The sequence below is a fragment of the Triticum urartu genome, unplaced genomic scaffold (assembly GCF_056163025.1).
Source record: "Triticum urartu cultivar PI428250 unplaced genomic scaffold, HENAU_Tu73 scaffold226, whole genome shotgun sequence".
Lineage (NCBI taxonomy): Eukaryota > Viridiplantae > Streptophyta > Magnoliopsida > Poales > Poaceae > Triticum > Triticum urartu.
Window position 1 is genome coordinate 17,501 of NW_028260397.1, and position 9,456 is coordinate 26,956.

Consider the following 9,456-nt stretch of genomic DNA (forward strand, 5'->3'; position numbering starts at 1 on the left):
GAAGACTAGTAGAGTCTCGTCTTTTGTCATTCTTTGCTCCTTTTTCACTCAATGATTCCTTCGAATTTGCCGACCAAAAATTCTATATGTCTATTCTATCTATGATATTCTATATATATAGAATATGATATCTAATATGACATCCGATTTGTCAAAGGATTGGATTGGTGACTTACCCATTCAGTGACTTTGGCACTGGACGTTCCAAAAACGGGTACTATCGGATCGGGTGAATTAGAGAATAGACAGAGGTCCGTTGGCATTTCAGCCTTTCTTCTCCTTTCAGGGCCTATCCGAAAGAGAATCCAGTACCTCTTGGTCCTGAATATCAGAATAGGACGAACGAACCGGCCTCCGCGGATATCTTTGCTTCGGAACAAAACCCTGCAATCAAATAGATTGTCCCAAGGGCGCCATATTCTAGGAGCCCAAGTTATGCTATTGAAAATTCGTTCCTCTAGCAGTTCCGGTTTGAGCATTCCGTTCCCTTTTTCAAACTCCACTTCTTTTCATATAGCAATCCCTGATCAAAGAGAGAACAATATCCATTTCAAAACATTTCTAACAGATTCCTTAGTTCGGACCGACGAAGTAATGTCACTCGACTATTATCAACCTGACTGCAATCTTTTTCTGTCGGTAAGGATTGCACCAGAGCACCTTCTACTTCTAATAGGCCATGAACTATAGATAGAGAAGAATCATTCTGAGCGAGTACATAAGAAGCGATCCACTTTTTTTCATCGGTTCCAGGGGAAGACCAAAGATCTTGCGCGGCAGGTCCGCCAGAAAAACTCAAAAGAGAAAGAAGTCTCGTTAATCTCTTCATGCTCGTTCCAAGTTCGAAGTACCTTTTGGCCAAAGAAAAACCCGCTTCCTGACACGATTGCCTCTTTATCTTTATATAGATAGATTCTATGGGGTTATTACTTAGTAAGTCTATTTTGTACAAGAGCCCCTCCTATCTGATAGAAAAGGGTCCCATGATCCCGAGCCGATCTTACCTTGGCTCGCAAACCCCAAGTTTGTCTATGAAGAGCTAATCTAATTGTATTTTTTTCTAGAATGGATTTCTTATGTGGAATACTAATGGATAGGGCTTCGTTGCTAAGTGCTACAAGATCTAGTGCACTGGAACTCGTGGTTATGGACCCGAATCCTTTAGTATGGAACATTGTCTTTTCCAAGTAAAAACCCTAGTATATGAAAGAATGAAAAGGTGCTTTCGTTCTTGTGGAATAAGAAGCCCTCGTACCTTAATGAAAGGAAAATCGTAATTTTTCGTTAGGTATTTGACCAAATAGGATCGTCCAGTTCCTACAGAACCTATCACTAAAATACCCGATAGGGCTAAGCGGAACGAAAAGGGTTTTCCATGAGATGGTAAATGAAAACGATTAGTCCCACACGAGGTTTGGGAATAAGTGATTGTCTGATAATGAGCAAGGAATATACGTCTTTCTGCTAAAGAGGATCTATTAAACTCATAATTCATTAGATCCTTGTTATCAATGCCAACTAGGTATCATAAGTAAATGGATCCCGGTTGTTCAATCCTTTGATAACCAAGGTCATTCTTTGCTAAAGAGAAATGATCACTATGAGTCAGACTCAATAGAATTGGATCCATTCCAAATAGCGAGAATTAGGATTCTTGATCCCTCTCAATCTCTCTTTCAATTCGAGGATCCAGAGAGGTGTTTTCATAGTCATCTCCGAATATTTGCCATCTCGGAATATTTTCGATTTCATTTTTCTATGATATGTCTTTCTATATGAAAATTGGTTATTTACGATGTACGATGATCCCTGTTAAGCATCCATGGCTGAATGGTTAAAGCGCCCAACTCATAATTGGTAAATTTGCGGGTTCAATTCCTGCTGGATGCACACGAACGGGAACATTCCATAAGTCTATTGGAACTGGCTCTCTATCCATGGAATCTCATCCATCATCCATACATAACGAATTGGTATGGTATATTCATACCATAACATAAGAACAATAAGAACTCGAATTCTTATCGATACTGGAACTCAGAGCATAGGAGGGAAAGTCGATTTATGGATGGAATCAAATACGCAGTATTTACAGAAAAAAGTCTTCGTTTATTGGGAAAGAATCAATATACTTTTAATGTCGAATCGGGATTCACTAAGACAGAAATAAAGCATTGGGTCGAACTCTTCTTTGGTGTTAAGGTGGTAGCTGTGAATAGCCATCGACTACCTGGAAAAGGTAGAAGAATAGGACCTATTCTGGGCCATACAATGCATTACAGACGTATGATCATTACCCTTCAACCGGGTTATTCTATTCCACTTCTAGATAGAGAAAAAAACTAAAGGAGAATACTTAATAATACGGCGAAACATTTATACAAAACACCTATCCCGAGCACACGCAAGGAACCGTAGACAGGCAAGTGAAATCCAATCCACGAAATAATTTGATCCATGGACGGCACCGTTGTGGTAAAGGTCGTAATTCCAGAGGAATCATTACCGCAAGGCATAGAGGGGGAGGTCATAAGCGCCTATACCGTAAAATAGATTTTCGACGGAATCAAAAAGACATATCTGGTAGAATCGTAACCATAGAATACGACCCTAATCGAAATGCATACATTTGTCTCATACACTATGGGGATGGTGAGAAGAGATATATTTTACATCCCAGAGGGGCTATAATTGGAGATACTATTGTTTCTGTACAAAAGTTCCTATATCAATGGGAAATGCCCTACCTTTGAGTGCGGTTTGAACTATTGATTTACGTAATTGGAAGTAACCAATTAGGTTTACGACGAAACCTAGAAATCGATCACTGATCCAATTTGACTACCTCTACGGATAGACCTCAACAGAAAACTGTTGAGTAACGGCAGCAAGTGATTGAGTTCAGTAGTTCCTCATAGAAAATTATTGGCTCTAGAGATATGGTAATATGGAGAAGACAAAATTGTTTGAAGCACGCACAGAACCGGAAGCGCCCCTTGTTTCAAAGAGAGGAGGACGGGTTATTCACATTTAATTTGATGGTCAGAGGCAAATTGAAAGCTAAGCAGTGGTAATTAAGACCCCCGGGGGAAAATAGGGATGTCTCCTACGTTACCCATAATATGTGGAAGTATCGACGTAATTTCATAGAGTCATTCGATCTGAATGCTACATGAAGAACATAAGCCAGATGACGGAACGCAGAGACCTAGGATGTAGAAGATCATAACATGAGCGATTCGGCAGATTGGATTCCTTTCCTATATATCCACTCATGTGGTACTTCATCATATGATTCATATAAGATCCATCTGTCTAGAGATCGTCATATACATCTAGAAAGCCGTATGCTTTGGAAGAAGCTTGTACAGTTTGGGAAGGGGTTTTTTGAGAGAAAAGAAGAATCTACTTCAACCGATATGCCCTTAGGCACGGCCATGCATAACATAGAAATCACACGTGGAAGGGGTGGGCAATTAGCTAGAGCAGCAGGTGCTGTAGCGAAACTCATTGCAAAAGAGGGTAAATCGGCCACTTTAAGATTACCATCTGGGGAGGTCCGTTTAGTATCCCAAAACTGCTTAGCAACAGTCGGACAAGTGGGTAATGTTGGGGTGAACCAAAAAAGTTTGGGTAGAGCCGGATCTAAGTGTTGGCTAGGTAAACGCCCCGTAGTAAGAGGGGTAGTTATGAACCCTGTGGACCACCCCCATGGGGGCGGTGAAGGGAAAGCTCCCATTGGTAGAAAAAAACCCACAACCCCTTGGGGTTATCCTGCGCTTGGAAGAAGAACTAGGAAAAGGAAAAAATATAGCGATAGTTTTATTCTTCGTCGCCGTAAGTAAATACGTAACTAGGAATATGGAAAATTGCATTTTTGGAATTTGCAATAATGCGATGGGCGAACGACGGGAATTGAACCCGCGCATGGTGGATTCACAATCCACTGCCTTGATCCACTTGGCTACATCCGCCCCTTATCCAGCTAAAGGATTTTTTTCTTTTTTCCATTGATCATTATTCTATTTATTCTGACCTCCGTACTTCGATCGAGATATTGGACATAGAATGCCACTCTTTAAAAAGGAAAAAAGGAGTAATCAGCTGTGACACGAAAAAAAACGAATCCTTTTGTAGCTCATCATTTATTGGCAAAGATAGAAAAGGTCAATATGAAGGAGGAGAAAGAAACAATAGTAACGTGGTCCCGGGCATCTAGCATTCTACCCACAATGGTTGGCCATACAATCGCGATTCATAATGGAAAGGAACATATACCTATTTACATAACAAATCCTATGGTAGGTCGCAAATTGGGGGAATTCGTGCCTACTCGGCATTTCACGAGTTATGAAAATGCAAGAAAGGATACTAAATCTCGTCGTTAACTGAATTCTGAATAGAAAGATTAAGAAGAAAAAAAGATTCAAAATAAAGTAAAGGTAGGCGGGGAATAACCTTATTTATGACAAGTTTCAAACTAGTAAAGTATATCCCTAGGATAAAGAAGAAGAAAAGTGGGCTAAGGAAACTCGCAAGGAAAGTTCCAACCGATCGTCTACTTAAGTTCGAGAGAGTTTTCAAAGCACAAAAACGTATCCCTATGTCTGTTTTCAAAGCACAAAGAGTTCTTGACGAGATTCGCTGGCGTTACTACGAGGAAACTGTTATGATACTGAACCTCATGCCCTATCGAGCATCTTATCCCATCTTAAAGTTGGTTTATTCGGCAGCCGCAAATGCTACTCATTATAGGGATTTCGACAAAGCGAATTTATTTATTACTAAAGCCGAAGTCAGTAGGAGTACTATTATGAAGAAATTCAGACCTCGAGCTCGAGGACGTAGTTTCCCCATAAAAAAAAGCATGTGTCATATAACAATTGTACTAAATATAGTAAAGAAATCTAAATAACCTTTAGATCCATCTAAGATTTCGATTCCCAGTAAAAAAAATATAGAATAGAAAAATATGGGACAAAAAATAAATCCACTCGGTTTCAGACTTGGTACAACCCAAAAACACCATTCCTTTTGGTTCGCACAACCAAAAAAATTATTCTGAAGGTCTACAGGAAGATAAAAAAATAAGGGATTGTATCAAGAACTATATACAAAAGAATAGGAAAAAGGGCTCGAATAGAAAAATAGAATCAGACTCAAGTTCCGAAGTAATTACACATAATAGAAAAATGGACTCAGGTTCAAGTTCCGAAGTAATTACACATATAGAAATCCAAAAAGAAATCGATACGATCCACGTCATAATCCATATTGGATTCCCAAATTTATTAAAGAAAAAAGGAGCAATCGAAGAATTAGAGAAAGATCTACAAAAGGAAATTAACTCTGTAAACCAGAGATTTAATATTTCTATCGAAAAAGTTAAAGAACCTTATAGACAGCCTAACATTCTTGCAGAATATATAGCTTTCCAATTAAAAAATAGAGTTTCATTCCGAAAGGCAATGAAAAAAGCCATTGAATTAACTAAAAAAGCAGATATAAGGGGAGTAAAAGTAAAAATTGCGGGTCGTCTCGGAGGAAAAGAAATTGCACGCGCCGAATCTATTAAAAAGGGTAGACTTCCCCTCCAAACAATTCGCGCTAAAATTGATTATTGCTGCTATCCAATTCGGACTATCTATGGAGTATTAGGTGTAAAAATTTGGATATTCGTAGACGAAGAATAAGTAATCTTGTCTTCGGATTCTGTCCATTGATAGAATAAAAAATGACAAGAGACTTTTTTCCTGAAATCCCTGCAAAAGAAGAAATTATACCTCTTTCTATAAGATTTAATGAAAATTGATAAATCATTTAATATAATTGCTATGCTTAGTGTGTGACTCGTTATTTTTTTCTTTTTTTTAAGAAAAAAACTTAGTAATTATAGAAAATTAACTAATAACCAACCTATTGCTTCGTATTGTCGAGATCCTAACTAAGAAACAGTCACTATATGAATAAATACCTCTATCATAACATAAATGAGTAGATGTGTCATATAGTTGTAGCAACTGCAATTTTTTCTCTAAAAAAGAAAAGGGATTCTAGGTTGTGAAGCAAAACTAAAGGGATGTGGATAAAGGGAGGGATGATAGAAAGAAGGAAGAGGAAATAAATAAGATATAGGATTCCACTATGTATGGTCTATGAATTACATCATAAAAGGCAATGTGATAAAGCATCAATATAATAAAAATAATAGAGAATTAAAAATTGTAACTTGAAACAAGAACTACAAATTTAAAGCAATAATAAAGAGCCGCCCGGGTTAATAAAACTGAGAAAATTAACTCGGAAAGAAATTTTTTGGAAGCTCCGTTGCGGGATTCAGACCTAACCATTCAAGGAGAAGCAGTGGGAACGACAGAACCTATGATTCCATAGGATTTTATTGAAAAGAATCCTAACACTTCATTGGGTGGGATGGCGGAACAAACCAAAAAAATTGTCTTATTTGGTAAGTTTATAAATTAACAAATAAGACAGGAAAGAGTAAATATTCGCCCGCGAAATTCTTATTGAATTAGAATTACTTTACCGCGATTCAATAAGAGTAAAAATAAGGATTTTTTTAAGAAGGATTACATTATCTATAAATATAGAATTTAGATAAATATACACACACATCTGGATATATTCTAGATCTTCTTTTTTGACTATATATTATATTTTTCTGTTTTAACAAATTCAATATAAAAAAAACCGAACTTTTTCTATTATCTATTAATGTGTATCTATCCGTACCGTAATATTTTGGAATATTATGAATTAGAGAAATTTACATGCTTTCTGATTCCATTCGCGAGGAGCTGGATGAGAAGAAACTCTCATGTCCAGTTTTGCAGTAGAGATGGAACTAAGAAAGAGAACCATCGACTATAACCCCAAAAGAACCAGATTTCGCAAACAACATAGAGGAAGAATGAAAGGAAAATCCTGCCGAGGCAATCGTATTTGTTTTGGTAGATATGCTCTTCAAGCACTTGAACCCGCTTGGATCACGGCGAGACAGATAGAAGCAGGACGAAGAGCAATAACACGATATGCACGTCGTGGTGGAAAAATATGGGTACGTATATTTCCCGACAAACCGGTTACACTAAGACCCACGGAAACACGTATGGGCTCGGGAAAGGGGTCCCCCGAATATTGGGTATCCGTTGTTAAACCTGGTCGTATACTTTATGAAATGGGGGGAGTATCTGAAACTGTAGCTAGAGCAGCTATCTCCATAGCTGCCAGTAAAATGCCCATACGAAGTCAATTTATTCGATTAGAGATATAGAACCCTAAAAGGGGTATGGAAGATAAAAAAAAATGCTCGGTTTTTCTTTCTGGAAAGACAATATTTCTTTCATCCTTTTGCATTGAAATAACAAATTGAAATCAAAATAATATGATTCAACCTCAGACCCTTTTAAATGTAGCAGATAATAGTGGAGCTCGAAAATTGATGTGTATTCGAGTCATAGGAGCTGCTGGTAATCAGCGATATGCTCGTATTGGTGATGTTATTGTTGCTGTAATCAAAGACGCATTGCCCCAAATGCCTCTAGAAAGATCCGAAGTAATTCGAGCTGTAATTGTACGTACATGTAAAGAGTTCAAATGCGAAGACGGTATAATAATCCGCTATGATGACAATGCTGCGGTTATAATTGATCAAAAAGGCAATCCAAAAGGAACTCGAGTTTTTGGCGCGATTGCCGAGGAATTGAGAGAATTGAATTTTACCAAAATAGTTTCATTAGCTCCTGAAGTATTATAAATACTAGTAGGCGAAATTGAGACCAAAGAATTAATTTAGTAGATTGTGTTTTACGTATATGTTTTAAAATCCAAAATGAAAAAAAAAAAAAGAAAACATGTTGATTATAGAAAAATTAGGAGGAACCTAGAATTAGAGTCTTATGGGCAAGGACACTATTGCTGATTTACTAACCTCTATAAGAAATGCGGACATGAATAAAAAAGGAACAGTTCGAGTAGTATCTACAAATATTACCGAAAACATTGTTAAAATACTTCTACGAGAGGGTTTTATTGAAAGTGTTCGGAAACATCAGGAACGTAACAGATATTTCTTGGTTTCAACTTTGCGACATCAAAAGAGAAAGACTATAAAAGGAATATATAGAACAAGAACCTTTTTAAAGCGTATCAGCCGACCCGGCTTACGAATTTATACCAACTATCAAGGAATTCCTAAAGTTTTGGGTGGAATGGGAATTGCTATTCTTTCTACTTCTCGAGGAATAATGACAGATCGAGAAGCTCGACTAAACAGAATTGGGGGAGAAGTCTTATGTTATATATGGTAATCGCCCCGCCTATAGTGCTCGAATTCTATCTCGCCCTTCCTATTTTTAAAATAAAAATAGAAAAATAGGAGAAAAAAAATATGACAGAAAAAAAAAATAGGAGAGAAAAAAAAAACCCGAGAGAAGCAAAAGTAACTTTCGAAGGTTTAGTTACGGAAGCCCTACCCAATGGAATGTTCCGCGTTCGGCTAGAGAATGACACCATCATCCTAGGCTATATTTCAGGAAAGATACGGTCTAGTTCTATACGAATACTGATGGGGGATAGGGTCAAAATTGAAGTAAGTCGTTATGATTCAAGCAAGGGACGTATAATTTATAGACTTCCCCATAAGGATTCGAAGCGTATCGAAGACTCGAAGGATAGCGAAGATTTGAAGGATAGCGAAGATTTGAAGGATACCAAAGATTCAAAGGATTAGGTTTTTCTTTTTTTTTCTAGGGTAATAAATTCTAAGTTCTAAAATTCAAGCGAAGAGACTTATTTTTTCCAAAAGATTAGATTCATAGTTTAAAAAAGGATACGGAAATATGAAAATAAGAGCTTCCGTTCGTAAAATTTGTACAAAATGTCGACTGATTCGTAGGCGTGGACGAATTAGAGTCATTTGCTCTAATCCGAAGCATAAACAAAGACAGGGGTAATCTTTCGAAAAAGAACTTTACTTTCTAAAAAGTAAAAAAAAGTACCCGCGGAAATGTTCCAATTCCAAATAAAATAATTTCATTTAAAATAATTAAAGTAAAGGGTTTATTTTACCCTGAAACGGATATCTTTGTATCTTTTTTTCTTTTTTTTATTTCTAACTCATATTTATGAGATAATAAAATATGGCAAAAGCTATACCAAAAATTGGTTCACGTAAGAAAGTGCGTATTGGTTTACGTAGGAATGCACGTTTTAGTTTACGGAAGAGTGCACGTAGAATAACAAAAGGGGTTATTCATGTTCAAGCTAGTTTCAACAATACCATTATAACTGTTACAGACCCACAAGGTCGGGTGGTTTTTTGGTCCTCGGCCGGTACTTGTGGATTCAAAAGCTCAAGAAAAGCATCACCCTATGCTGGTCAAAGAACAGCAGTAGATGCTATTCGTACAGTAGGTTTGCAACGAGCAGAAGTTA